This window comes from Leptonychotes weddellii, chromosome 3 (genome assembly GCF_054177405.1).
Source record: "Leptonychotes weddellii isolate Sample4059 chromosome 3, ASM5417740v2, whole genome shotgun sequence".
Lineage (NCBI taxonomy): Eukaryota > Metazoa > Chordata > Mammalia > Carnivora > Phocidae > Leptonychotes > Leptonychotes weddellii.
Genome location: NC_138371.1, coordinates 51,237,258 through 51,252,193, shown reverse-complemented (window position 1 = coordinate 51,252,193; position 14,936 = coordinate 51,237,258). Strand labels below are relative to the sequence as shown.

Genomic DNA, 14,936 nt, shown 5'->3' with positions numbered 1-14,936 from the left:
CCCCGAAGTTAGTGCTTTGATAGTCTTAAGGAATCTTCAGAATTGCCAACTTGCGTCCTTAAATTGGGTAGCAGCTCCTGGGTGTGGCTCCTCCTAAACCTATAGCCTGAGGCAAGTATAAAAAATAAGGCTCCTGGTTCAAGATGCAGCTCTATTTTGTTCAGGATTCTCATCCCATGGGATCCTGAGCTTTCACTGTGCCCAAAGATCTGGGTCTCCTAGCAGAGTGATTCTGGCAGGAAAAGCATCATGCCTGCTGGTGACTGCACAGTAAGCTGATGGAACCAGGTGGTGGTGAATCATTTACATCAGCCAAACAGAAAGAACCCAGTGAAAACGGGATTGTCATTGTAATCAGTAACAGCCACTCATCACTCCCTTACCCAGGGCAGCACGGCAGAGAATTTCTGGATGGCAACAGAATATATAATCCATCCTTAATATGTGGTTCCTCGATTCTTCTATTGCATATGGCTTGCATCCAAAAATTCGTTTTGCGAGCATTCCAATGTTTGCATGCTAAATGCCACCAAGTCAAACTTAAATGTCAATTTTTCACTTTCTGAGTCTGTTTATTAGAAGCATAATGCATGTTTATAAGAAAAATTTCAACAGATATTTAAATGTATAATAAATTAAAAATCATCAACTTGTTTAAATACAACGGTATGTTTTTGGCTGGCAGGGCCAAGGAAGGCCAGAAAGCCAATTTTCTAGTTCCTAACTCAGCATCACTCACAAATATTTGGCCTTGTAAAAGAGATGTGACACCCTAATGAACCAAATCCTTACCTATGCCTTTACCTTTCAGAAGAAAAAATCCTTATGACCTTCACTGGCGGGATAATCACAGACCCACAACCAGGAAGTAAAATCCTTAAAGCAGGGACTATATTTATAAACCTCTTTGGGTTTTGCAAGCCGAGAGACACTTGAGAGGGACTGCTCTGAATGCCTGGCTCTATCTTTGCGATGGTGAATAAAAGAAGCAATGTACACTTTGTTAACGATGGTCTTGGGAGGAACATGTTTAAAGAGCTCTAGCATGTTGTAAAATCATGTCTGTTGATCTCTGAAATAAGGAATCATAACAGAAACAAAATTTAATATGAAATACATCGGTGGACTGCTGATGATTCATATAACACATGCACTAAGCATATGTTAGCTTGTTTAATACCTGCAGCAATTCCACGATGTGTTAATAACTCCAGTGGACAAACGAAGAAACGGGATTAAGACTCTACATCTAGTCAGGGCAAAGCTACTCCTCGGACCCAGGTCTCTCAGAGATGGTCATACTCTCTAGCTAACTCACAAGAAACTGATGAATATGTGAAAAAATGTTGACTATCTGTAGCGGAGGATATCCCTTTCCAGGGAACAGAAATACCCTTTCTCCTATCCTCAACAACTCTTCCCTGGTATCACAGGATCTGAGAAGCTGTCGTTATTTAGAAATCTGCAGAGCGAGACTGAATAGTATCAGAAGACGCTCCACGCAGACCATGGTAAGGACAGATGACACGTCAAGTCCCACGCACACACGCGGATGCACACACACATACATGCACGCGCACACAATCTCTGATGACTGGAGTGACACCCCTCCTTGTGTCTGGTGCACCTCTTCCAAGGGCACCCTCTTTAGCTTGGGTCGTGCTGTATTCCCAGAGCGGGTAGGTTTTGCGAACGAATTTCTTAGTATGCTAATGAGTATGACTTAAAAAACAAAAGGTGGGGGTGGTGATGAAGTTTCTTGGTTTTAAAAACAAATGTTTGAGAGAAATGCAAACGTAAAACAAAGGGAAAAGGGCATTGTGACCAGCTACCAAAGATTGTCTCAAACTGACTTGAGAAACTTCTTGCAGGACTTGGGCTCCTCGGGACACTGGGCTATCTTTCTCCTTTTTCCTCTGAACACTCTTCCCAAAAGGTAATGAAACATTGTGTCTCCTTCAATTAGATGCATTTATTTAAGTAGCTGAATGCTTGGCGGCAGCCTCTTGTCCTCTTCCAAGTCTCTTGGAGCCGTCTCGCCCTCACTCCTCAAGTGCATCTATCATTCATTGATGTCCGTTGCCTCCTCACACTGACACGTAGTAGATGCACACACTTTGGAGCAATAAGTTCATTTTACTGGAACCGTATCTGACCATATTAGCATCTCACCCACTGTGGCTGTTCCATAAAATGCCAAATGATAAGAAGAGCTGGGATTTGGGACTTTTCTTCTGCGGTTGTGAAACTTGGAAGCAATCCAGCTGTCAAGTCAAAGACAAACTTCACCTGTGCTCGTTCAGATCCATCACGCCTGCGAAACGGGAAGATAAGGTTACACCCAGTGAGGTGCTGAAACATGGGAAATCGAACCAACCCAAGGGCCACTTTAATTAAAGCAGAGCTCGACCGAGCGGGGCTTATCAGCAAGGGACCTGAGACTCCCCCAATGTGTGCAGCTCAGGATCAAACCCAGTCAGCCCTCACCCGTGGCTGAGAGGCACCAGAAGCCCCGTGTGAAGCACAACCTGAACTTGGCTGGCACCGGCCCAAACGCCTGCAACGGACTTTGATCATGTAGCCGTAAATGCCACAGGATTCCGGGCCAAACTGAAGCTCAGCGACTCTCACGAGCAATGACAAAAAGTGGAGATCAGAGAAAAGTAAGAAAGGGCCGAAACTTCAATCACACGCCAAGGACATAACATTGTGTCGAGAAGCGGTCAACGCCTCCCAAACTGTGCCTGAGCCTCGGGGCGGAACAGAAGCATCCAGATCTCCTCATGGATATTTTGTCTTTTCACATTTCACATGGTCTTGTTATGAAGTTCTTGAGCACCCGTAAATAGCTTTTCCTATAGTACTATTTCTTCCTCTTGGGCATTTATACTCTCCCTGCCAGAGAATTCTGATGTGGTCTAGATTCTGGACAAACACGATTTGTTTCTCTCTGGTGTGACGGAGCTGAAACCGAGCCCTGCGGTGGGAAGGCTGTTCTCATGGCAAGAGTGCCGACTTTGAAAAAGACAGGATGTACATTCAGCCCTGATTTCTGTGTGCCTTTGGCTCAGGAGGCTCCGGGCGTGGGGTCCAAACGGCTGGCAGCCGAGTGTGAGGGAAGGAAGGCCGGTGTACAGTGCGTGCGGGCTGAGCACGGGGGGCGGCCGGAGCCCCCCGGTGCGCTGAGTGACGAGCCGCGCCACGGGCTGGGCCAGGGGTCCTGCTCGGCCGGGACCCGTGTGACCCCCACAGCTTAAGAGCTCTGGAGTCTGTGGCTGTGGAGAGGGATTTCAAAAAAGAAATTTCTTCCGCTTGCGTTCCTTTTCCGGCAGGTCTAACACTCCTTCCCTGGGCTCAGAGTCACTGTGTGTTTCATTCGCTACGGTGCTGTCACCTGTAAAATAGTTACGTTCATTGCTAATTTTACCAGTGGTAGCCAAGAACAAGGCCTACAAAGAATTGGGTCAAAACAACAAGATCACCACAACTATTGTCTGTATCATTATCCCGCGATCATCATGCGGCTCCTCTGCCTTCCCCTGAGAAGGTCGATTCTACAACACAAATCTTGGGTAACTGAAGTCACCACTTTCCTGTTCTTTCAGCTCCAGGCATAAAGCTCCAGCAGAAACACGAGGCGGGGTCATATGCTCCTTGTGTCACGTATGGTCCTTCTGCAGGTTGCTCCAGACCCGCCGGGGGGTGCTAGCCTTGGTATCGTCTTACTCAACCAGCTTATGATAGCTGAGCTTTGTTCCATGTTGAATTATTAGCATTGTTTGAAGTCATTGAAATTGTCATTTAAAATAGTCTTTAAAGCAGAAAAGGACATAGGCTTGTCTCTCTGGGTCTCCCAGTCCAAAGTGCTTATATTATTAAGTAATAACAAGAACAAACAACAGTCCTATACCCATGTATTGAAGTGCATGATTAATGTCCTTCCCTCACCGTCCTCGTCCTCATGCTCTGACCTCATGTTTCACTTCTCCTCGCTCTCTGCGCTCCAGCCCCCGCCCTCTGACTGCTCTTGGGGCACGTGAGTCTTGGCCTTTGCACCTACTTCTTCTTCAGTCTGCCTGTTCTTTCCCGGTATGTGCACAGCTCATGCCCTCACCTCTCCCAGGTCTTGTTTCAAATGTCACTGTCATAGGGACGCCTTCCCTGGCCACTCCACCTAAAGCTCCTCCTGCACCAGACACTTTCCATCTTCCTTTCCTGCCTTTTTTTTCTCTTAAGCGTTTATGCTAGCCTATAAATATATACATTCTATACGTTTTATTTTTAGCTAGTTTTAGTGTGTGTTTCTCCAAGCAGAATAGAAAAACAGAGAGCAGAGGGGTTTTGCTTGTTTTCCCTGTTGCGTTAGGGCCTGGCACATGGTGTTTAATAGGGAGGTTTGAATGAATGGATACATGATTTGGGGCCAGGCTCTGTGCTGGCCCCTCATGATCAACCAAACATGCTTTCTTATTGCAAGGAGTTTATAGTCTCGTGGGAAAGACAGATATTAAGAAATCAAGACAAAATATGCTTCCTGCAGGGAGCTAGCTATGACAGCAGATGGCAGGGGAGCCTTAACCTGGTCTCCCTGCAGTAGGGACATTCAAGTTGAGACCTGAGCCTATGTGAAGTCAGAGACAAGAGAGAATATGGTGGGTTCTAGGTGGTTAATGACAGGTTGTGAGAAGAAAGAAGGGGCCATCGGTGCAATGAAGCTCAAGGTGGGGAGGGTTGGGTCGTGAAGGCCTCACCAGCAGTCTAGAGGAGACTGAGCAATGGGGAGCCACGCCAGGGTTTTAAGTAGGGAAATGACATGATCCATTATAGCATTTTAACCGAATTTGAGAGAAGCAAGACACAAAGCTAAAATGAAGTAGACCTCAGTACGTGCAGACTGTCAAATCTGTCCCTAAGAAAACTGGTTGGCTCCAGACAAACAGGACTAGTAAACACAGCAACACAATTTCTTGGAATCCTTACAGTTCTAGGAGCATGCTGAGCTCATTCCTGCCTCAGCACTTTCACCCACCATGTTCCCCTTATTGGAAACGTTCTTTTCATCTACCCAAAGCTGCCCACCTTCCCAAACACAGTTGCAAATGCACCTCTTGTGGAGAATCATTTCCTAGCTCCTTCTGTCCTCCTTGATATTTCTTTCCTTTGATCTAAAGCACTGAGATATGCGCCACACAGTTTAGCTCTTAATGCTCTACTTTCTCAAATAACCGGATCCTTTATTACCCCAAGTAGAATGTCCTCTCCTTGCAAACGAGGACCCCATATCCTACCCACCTTCTCCACACCTACCTACAAAAGGTTGAGAACAAACTAGAGTCCTCCAAAATGTACCAGTTGATATACGTCCAGATGATTGAATAGATACTGATAATTTGTAATCTTAGAATGACTCTTTATGGAGACATATTTTAGATATGAGGACATCTAGGCACCTATATGTAGGTCAGCAGGGAAAACCAGAGGGAAAAACTAAGCTTCAGAGGCATCATCTGACTATAATTTAGTTGAGTGTAATCAAAAAAAATAAAATTGGAAGGCCTGCTAAGATGACTGGGCACTTGTAAAGAGCAAAGGCCAACTAGCCAAAATTTAAAAGCAAGTCTCAAATCCCAACTGAGGCAATTGCGGCAAGAATATCCAGTAAGACCTAAAACCCAAAATTCGGTGAAGTTGGGCCAACTACATAATGACCGCAAACCTCAGTTCAGTTTTGATATCCAAGGTGATGGAGCGACACGTGTAGGAACACCTCTGTTTCTGGAGTAAGATGTCAGAGCATTTCTTTCTGTTGTTATATTGAGAATATGAACAGATTCATTACTGATTACTTCATTCATGTATGCTTCCAGTATCTTCTCAATGGCTCTTAAGGCCCATTGCGTGGATCAACATAAAACCGTGTCATATCTCTTGACTCCAGTTGAAAAATCCCAGTATTTTGCAGTAAACGATCTTTTCGTGAAGATTTAATGACGTTTTAGTTAGGCCTCCTTAAGAGTGACAATGAATGGGCTTCACACTGCTGACGGAGATCAAACAGTTTGTCAGACTGTTACAATATTGCTCAGACATAAAAGTTATTGCAGGTCCTCTGTTGCCTCAACTAGACAGCAATTATCGCCGTTTTATTTTCTGTATCAGTTACAACATGATGGGGGTGCCAATCACACTACTCTGCTTACAGGTGTGTCAGCATTTCTATTCCTGGTCCTTATATTCCAGAGTTCCCAAGGTGGCCGTAAAAACTAACCAAGGAATGAATCCTGGCCCATAAAAGCCACTTCCCACAAGAAGTTTTGTAAAATACAAATGAGAAAAAAGCTCCACCTCTGTCATTCTTGCATCTCCCATGGGCCCCAAACACTTTTCCCTTATTTTTTTCCTTTCTCCAAGTAAATTGCGCACCTCAAGGCCCTTGGCTCAGTTTTTAACCTGACTTGTCTAGGAAAAGGTAATCACTTGGAGTAAAAAGAATTAAGTTCTTTTGTGTTACCAAAAAAAAATTTTTTTTCCTTCAGTTATGATGGGAAGAGGGAAGCCTGGCTGGCACTGAAATCTCAAGTTTGAATTCAGAGCTACATTTCTGAGTGTAAACCAGGGGCTACTATTATAACTGTGCATTTAGTTGCTCTTTTTCCTTGAACAGTCTCTAAAATTTTAGGTAATGAAAAACTGAGATCTAAGATTCAATCTGTTTTTTTCCTGGCAACTCCAGTAACATATTTACGGACTGCAAACTGTGTGCCAGGCACTTTATAAATTAATGTATAAATTAAAATTAACTTACAAATATTAGGTCATTTAATACAATAACACTGCAAAGAGGGATCACTGCCTTCATTTTATAAGTGAGGAAACTAAAGCTCAGAACAGATAAGCAACTTGCCAGAGGTCACACGGTGGAGCTGGAACAAAATCCAAGCCCATGGGCAGAGGTGAAATCCTTGGGGATTTTCTATCATCATAACAGAGGCGGGTCATGCTAAAAAGTACCAATACTTCGGTGGAACAAGCCACTTACAGCTAAATATATATTCGAAAGTGCTTAATTGGGCTAACATAGAGTAAGTGTCTCAATAGTACCTACTAGGACTCTGCAGGGCTGGGCCTAAGAAACATTCAGATACACGCAGCCCCTCCACTTAGCATGCCTGTTTTTGTCCACATCGCGGAAATCTAGCAATTTCCCTAGTGGTCTTAAATTCATTCAGAAGTTTACTGTGAGAGTTCATGTATCCTGAGGGCTGGCGGGTAGCACTGACTCAAAGCTTGAAATGCTCTTGCTCTCAAAAAGGACTCTTATCCTGGGCTCTGGCCAAAGCTGGGCCAAGCGTGGTAGGTTAGCCTCATTCGATGTTCATGTGAGCTGAACTCATCCTCAGACAGCTGCTAGCTATAAAGTTTCATTTTGTCCAGATCCACTCCCAATATTGAGTAGTCAAAATCCGATTCACCAGTTTTTCACGCTTTCCAAAAATCACTTTCCCCTCTCATGGTTTGTAATTTTAATCGGAGGAGAAAGGAAGGGTGGGGGGGAGGGAGAGAGCAGGAGGGGGTGAAGGGGAAAAGATGTGATGCGTGAAAAGCATTTTTAAAACATATTATTGACCAAACAGGGATCTCAGCTACACAAGATCTGTTACCTCTTTCACCTCTTTTATATTTTTATCAGAAGCCCAACAGGCAAAGACCAAGTCAGCTTCAGTATTTGGCATGGAGCCCACTGCAATATTGATGACATGATCTCAATCATGATTGTATGTTACCCTCTTATCATTATGTGAGTACTATTTTATAAGCTTTAATAAGTTGCTTGAGCATTTAAGATGAATGGTTTAGAAGTCTAAATTCATATTCATGCCAAATATGTAGGACATATTTTTCGTAACTGTTCTTGTCCCTTGGGTCAGTAATACAGTTTATAATCATCATAAAATTTCATTCTTAATTCCTTTTAATTTATCAGAAGGAAAATATGGATGGTTATTACCCAATTAAAATACCCTGGCGCTTTTAGGGTAGACATTGCGGGGTTTTTGGAGTTTTACTGAAGACAATTAAAAAAAGAAAGTGCAGCTGTATGACTTCAGAGTGTTTTTAAGTGCTCCGAGTTTGCAGAGATACTCAGCTGCTCTGTATCCTGTTTCCACCTGTCTTGTCCTCATATCATCCGTGATGTAATCAAGAAATAATTGGAACATTTTACCCACGTGAAAGGTGCAGGAGTGTGTGACTAAAGTCAGAATTTTCATTTGGTAGCTACAGAATCCATTCTGATACACACACACACCCTACAAATGACTTGGCTTATATTTGCTAAGAGCAAGGACCAGGGAGAAGACCACCAAAAACCTGAGACAAATGCATGAACCTGAGTCTACCTCCTCGGCTGGACAGGGTACCACTTGCTTCGTGAGAGGCACGAGAGGTGTACCCTTCAGATGCATGCTTTGTGAAGGTGATGTTTTCTTCTAGACGATTCCTGTGGCACTAGCTAGCAAGCAACCCAGTAGGGTGGACTCAGTTATAATGGCTACAGTTTCTTCCCAAGAAATCAAATGAATCAGGGTGATTAATACCCACCAAAAGAAAATGTCTAGACATCACAATTGCGTTTCAATTCATTATCAAAAAAGGAGATACAGACTTAGCCTCATACTCCTTCCTTTAAGCAGCTCAGCTTCTGTCCACTTTCTTCTGTTTGATTGTGACCTTAAGCCGAAACTATGTAGGAATCTATCTTTATTTTCTCCCTCTCACTTACCAGAATGTCTTAATTTCATGCATACGTGAATCCAGTTCTTTGAAAAGAAAGCCCCCGCCCAATTCATAAACTTCTGACAGTTTATTTCATATTAAGATGAAAACACTCTCGGTGAGGGCTACTGTGATGATCCCTGATTTGTGTCCAGGCTTTCCAACAATTAGTGAAGCGCTCCAAAAGAGAACAAGTTGAATCTTCAAGGCGACAAGTCGGTAGATGTGCCTACCTAACAGGTTAGTTGGTGCACGGGCTGAGGGTAAATGGTCACTTAAATATCTGCAAATAGCTTTTCATCTGTAGGGCGTGCTATAGTTTATCAAGAGGTTTGGCTCATGTTGCATCATTTGGTAAAAATAAGCATACCTACAGTTCCCAGAACCAACTCATAGCTGTCTCCTACATATTGTTCAATGTGAGTGACATTTACTTATTCAATACACACGTTTTCACTAAAAATATTTAACTGTAGGACCCCTATAATACAAGGTGACAAAATAAGATACATTCTTAAGTTAAAAATAATACATTCTTAAAGGCACATTTCAGTGTGGGTCATTACTTAAATGGGTGTCACCCACTAGGCACATTTGGCCCCAGTTATTGTCCTTTGCTCTAGCATGAGACTCCAATGCCTGCACACTAGTTATTCCAGTTCTCAAAAGCTAAGAATTTTGATATATGGCTCCTCATTATGAAAGCTTACCTCTTTATGGCTTCGCCCAGGTGAATGGATAGCTCCGGGCTTTTCTTGTAGGCTCTGACCTTGAGAAACCAAGTCTGGAGTATGGGATCTGCAGGCACTGACTTGTAAAGGAGACACCCTCACCTGCAGATACACTGCCTTTAGTGATCTGGGAAACTCTAGTCAGGGGACGTGGAGTCACTAAGTCTTTCAAAGTAGGAACAGAGCCCTTACTTTTAAGGAGGCTATCCAAACAGGTGACAAAGCGCTGCACTTCAAAGACAGGAAATCCCTTCAAACATTAAATTGTAAGGGCACAAAATGACCTACATTCAGGAAAACGGGGAGCCAGTAATTCAGGGTCATGTTTGTTCCAGTTTAATGACGCGTGTTTGGTGGATATTAACTGGTCCTGAGGATCCCTACGCTACGTAGAAGGTAGCCTTTCCACCAGCAACTCACCCTTTCAAGATCTTATTTTTAAAAAGGTGCTTGAGTTCACATCCGATTGAAGTTACTATGTAAAGACTCTCTCTGGGCTAGTTTTTGCTCTTAAAATTGGTCTGGTTTAAAATTACAATGGCTGAGAATTTTTAAGAAACTATGAAAATGTTTTAACGTCTTCCTGAACATGAAAACCAAGGGAAGGCATCGGCCTACGGTGCGGCCTTGGAAAAGGAGCAGATGATTACTTCAGGTCTGAAGGACAGCCTGGAAGCTCCCCAATATCGAGGCTCAGGATTCGTTTCTCCCCGCTCCGAGTGCCACGTCTTAATGGAGGTCTTGCCAATCCCCAAAAGCACTGAGGGCCGTGGACGCAGCAGACTGCACCATGTCAGAATGAGTACTCAATTCCTGTCCAGTTCTCTCAGAATGAAAGGGCTGGGGACGGGCATGGCTGAGGGGACAGAGCACAGCTCGGGCTCTTTTCTCCCTGCGGGGCCTCTCGTTCTCCCAGCACTCAGAAGAATTACTGAACAAAGGTGCAAGCGGGAAGGAAATGGGTGGGTGAAAGGCAATCCCATTTCACAACACAAAAGTTGTCCTTCTGTGTTTACATTTTCAAAAAGTGAAAATCAGAAAAGGTTTGAGGTTGGAAAATTCCCGTCACCAAAAAGCTTAACCTACATTCCATAGTTTTATCAACGTAAGCCTCTCTGAACAACAAGGTCAAAGTTGACGCTGCTTCCCCGCTTACAAAGCAAGTCAACTGATTTTGTATGTATAGCTATAAACTGTTTTCAAGTTTCTTAAGTTAGGCACTCGGGATGAATTATGAATGGAATTAGCCAGCTTGACTTGGAATTTCCTCACTTTTACTGGTCTTTAAACAAGATTTTTATACATTCATATGTAATCAATGGGACCAACACATGAAATGGCCCTTAACGTAAACCACTCTGTTTTAGAGTGATTTTGCAGCTCAGGAAACTTAAATATGAACTTCTAATGTGGAAAAGGTAGTTTTTACATGCTGCTTTAAAACTGATCTGGAAAACTGATGAGCTGGCCACAAGATTTCTGTCAGAAACCAAAATTAAGTTTATATTTTAAAATATAATTTTAAATGCTTTCTTTCATGAAGCCAATCTGCTTCTCATATCCTTAGCCTCAGTCACCTTAAAAATACATAAATTCGGTATCTGGTTATGGAGTTTTTAAGTTGCAGTGTAGCACAATTTAGATATTCATAAATACACAGAACAAGGAAATCCTTCCTGAGTGCAAAAGTGCCTTTAAAATTACCATCCAAATGAGTGAATGCTACACGTATACGTCCTGGTTTAATTTCGGCTATTAGCTATTTCCTACCTTAACATACATTCTTCCACGTACAAGTTGCGCTGTCTTAAAATTTTCCTGCAAACTGGCATGTCCAAATTGATTTCAGTAGCAGATTGAGTGCATGAAAACTGTGAGATCAGGATCAATGTCAAATTTTGAAGAGAAAAATGAACTTGGGTTGATTTTTACTTCAACAGGGCACATGCTCACATTTATCCATTGGTTTATATAAAAAAAGGTTTAAATAAAATTTTTCTCAAATGAAAACAAGAAAGTCCCATAACACTATTATCATACAGCTAATATAATACAATTCTTGGAACATTTAAAAGAAAGGCACTAATTAAAGTACACACAAAAATTTCAAAGTTAAAAAAGTGGTTGGAAAAAATACTTCTCAGTCACTTAGAATATAACTACTTGCGCATTTTAATGGTCTTATAGATTACAGTAGTAAAATATTTTTACAAACTTCTTGCCTTTTCAAGTACCTCCAACATATCAAGGGCCAAGAATATTCTTTTTCCTTCGAATACATTCAAAAGTATCCACCATCTTGACAGAAATGTTGTTATGTAATAATCTTCTTATACATGATTATAGTGGTTCTAGAGAATGGAAAACAGTCTCTGATGTTTTTCTGAAAGAGGGAAATAGTGTGGAAGAACCCCTTTAAGACATGTTTTTATATTCATGTAAAATGTGTTAATTCCCAAGTTTCTATACAAAAAACCTTTGATATTACAATTTTATATGGACTGCATTTATGGGTTTGGAAACCCTCTCCCGTCCACTAAACTCCTTGAGTAGGGTTGTACTAATCTTGTTTAAAATTTTAAAAAATTACCTACACCAATCATTTATCTACCTGAAGAGAAATAAAAATGCTAGTCGTGATGTGGTGTTTTTAATAATTATGAAAATGCTTTTTCTGAAGGACAGACGAACTTCAATCTGAAAGGTGAAAACAGAACAAAATAATACGAGTATAAAGTTTCCTTTTGGAATTCACAGATCAATGAAAAAACGTTTATCATAAAATTTTAAATACAAAACTTTTAGTCTGAACTCCTGAGAAAATTGTATGTGATAAAATAATTGTTTCTGTACTTCCATAAACGTACCTGCCCTTCGTTTTCAAAGGCAACACTGACCGACCACATTTACAACTGCTGTTTGCTGGGAATGGCTCACAGACTGGGCCGCTGACATGTCTTCTGTCCCTTCCCCCCAGGCAGGCGAATGGAGTCAAAAAGGAATTTTTTATTTATATCCATTCCTTTTAATTCTGTTTTTAGTAGGTCTCAAATCCTTTGACGGCAAATGTCAAACCACATTTAAATGGACTTGTTTGCTTTTTTAACTCCAATGATCCAGTCCAGGCTAGTTCAAATTCAATACTTCGCAAATGACAATAAACAGGATTTTTTTTTTAATTGTTAAAAAAAAACCACATTTTTTTCATATAAGTCATAACGACAACAACAAAAAAATCTAAAACATGGGGCTCTAACTCCCACTATAAATAAGTTATATTTATTTGGGGCTAGAAGTGTCAAGTGAACATTGCTTATCAGAAAGATCCTTGGGTGCTCCATTTGCTTTACGCGCTACCTTGGCACATCAGAATCAACTGTTCTTGGCGTCTGTCAAACCACAAATAGCAGGCATCCTCATCCTAGTAACCTGTGCGAGGCTCAACAGGAAACTGGAGGATCTTAATGCGGTCACTTAACTCACCTCTTCTGAGCTTTAGCAACCGGTTGACTTAAAATGTTTACTTTCTGGCAAGATGTAGCTAAGTGTTAAATGCAGCTTAAAACCTTGAACATCCCTGAAGAAAAATGATGCCACGAAATGTCACTCCCATTTATTTGCTGTTTCACTAACTTCTCAGCAATACGCTCCTAATAGTGACTCCTCAGATGGGCGCGTTGGCATTATTTTGGAACTACAAAACAAGATGCGGCCCACTGATGAGCTCGACCTCAAAAGCGCCGCATCTCTCACTGGGCACCGTCACCAACATCTCTCTCCCTAGAAGACAAATACTTTGCAGCTCTCGCACCCTTCTTTACAAACCTGCGCGGGTCTTTCGGGGGGGAGGGGGTGGCAAGACTTTGGTGGGAGCCGCTTCCCTTCAGCAAAGCGAGGCCTGACGGCAAAGGCGCGGGATGGGTGTTCGAGCCATTTCCTGCCGATTCCAGATTGCACCGGAGCAGCGTGGAGAGGAAGTCGGACTTCTTTTCCAGGCGGAGGCTCCACGTTGCTCTTGGACAGCCCCGCGCCGTGGGCCGTGGCCGGGGAGGAGCGCGCCCGGGTTCGGGCCCCAGGCCGGCGGCTCCGCGCGGCTGGGAGGGCCGAGAGAGGGGTCCCGGGAGCGGCGGGGCACACTGAACCCCCGAGAGGGCGCTGAGCGGGGGAGAACTCGCTCGCAGAGCCGCGGGCTCCAACCACGGGCATGCACTTGAACCCGCCGCGAGGCCGGCCACCCGCCGCTCTCAGAGCGCACCGGTGCACCCCGGCCGTGGGCCTCGCGCGCTCCTCGACCTCCCTCGGCGGAGCGGCCGGGCCCGCGGCGCTGGGCTGGGGGGGGGGAGGGGGGGTCCCCACTCCGTCCCCCGGGTTAGCAGCGTCGGGGCAACGCGCCCCACTCCGGGACCCCGAGTCTGAAAGCGGAGACCCAGGGCCGCCTGCGACGAAGCTCGACTTACACTTGACTTTCCGATTTGGAGTAAATGTCACAGGAAAGGGGGGAAAAGGAAAAAAAAAAAGAGGAACTGTAAATATGATTTGGAGGGGGGCGAGGGCAGAGCGTGTGCGCGCGGCTGGGGCGGCGCGGCCGCGTGGGCGCGTGGCGGGGATTCCCGGTCTCGCAGCGCACCCTAGTGGACGCCCTGCCCCTCGGCCGCTCCCCGCCGCGCTCGCTCGGGCTCCGAGCTCAGTACAATCTGCAATTTATTATTTCTCCCAAAGTATTGACAATGTGTGAGACTCCAGTAACCCCGGAGCTCTTGTCTGTAATCAGCACATTTATTCACATTTAGGCAGAAGAATCCGAATTAAATCCCCGTGACCCAGATTGGGTTACAGTGTCATTTTCCCTGGATCCTCTTTTAAATCCACTCCACACTGCTCCTCTGTCTATTACATGCTAATTTAATTTTACTGTGGACGATATTTTCAGCATTTGCTGAGGACAGTAAATTTTGTAGTTTATGTTATTTCACTTTTTATGACTTTTTAACACTTAATAAAATTTTATTAGAGCACTTTTGTGTTTACAAGGCCACAAAACTCTTGGCAGGTTGTCAGAAGTCCTTTTTATTATGATCCTACTGATATACTGCGAGTAATGAAATAATCATGTCCAGAAATGTATCAAAGGCCAGAGGGATTATCCCACTTAATAGCTCCACAGATGAGCCCAGAAGAATGCGGACACGCGGCGGGATGGGCTGAGAGGCGGCGGCGGGAGGAAGGAGGCAGCCCCCGCGCCTTGCTTTACCATTTCGGTTGCTTTCCTAAAAGGCTACATGCAGGGTCATGTGACTTTCCGCGGTCTCAATAAAAAAAAAAAAAAAAAGGAATTTATTCTATTGCAAAATGTGCTTTTCTTTTTATTCTCCTTGTGTGGGCATTTAAAGCTGTTCTAGTGGCAGTGGGGCTGGCTCAGCATATTCGTGT

The 14,936-nt window shown here is 43.6% G+C and overlaps 1 long non-coding RNA gene across 1 annotated transcript; it reads left to right on the top strand.

Moving 5' to 3' along the window:
• The first annotated feature begins 676 nt into the window (after window positions 1–676).
• On the top strand, window positions 677–3,009 carry LOC145720516 (uncharacterized). The gene is made up of 2 exons (XR_014143515.1): window positions 677–1,511; window positions 1,967–3,009. It is a non-coding gene; the product is annotated as an uncharacterized LOC145720516 (long non-coding RNA).
• The last annotated feature ends 11,927 nt before the right edge of the window (window positions 3,010–14,936 follow it).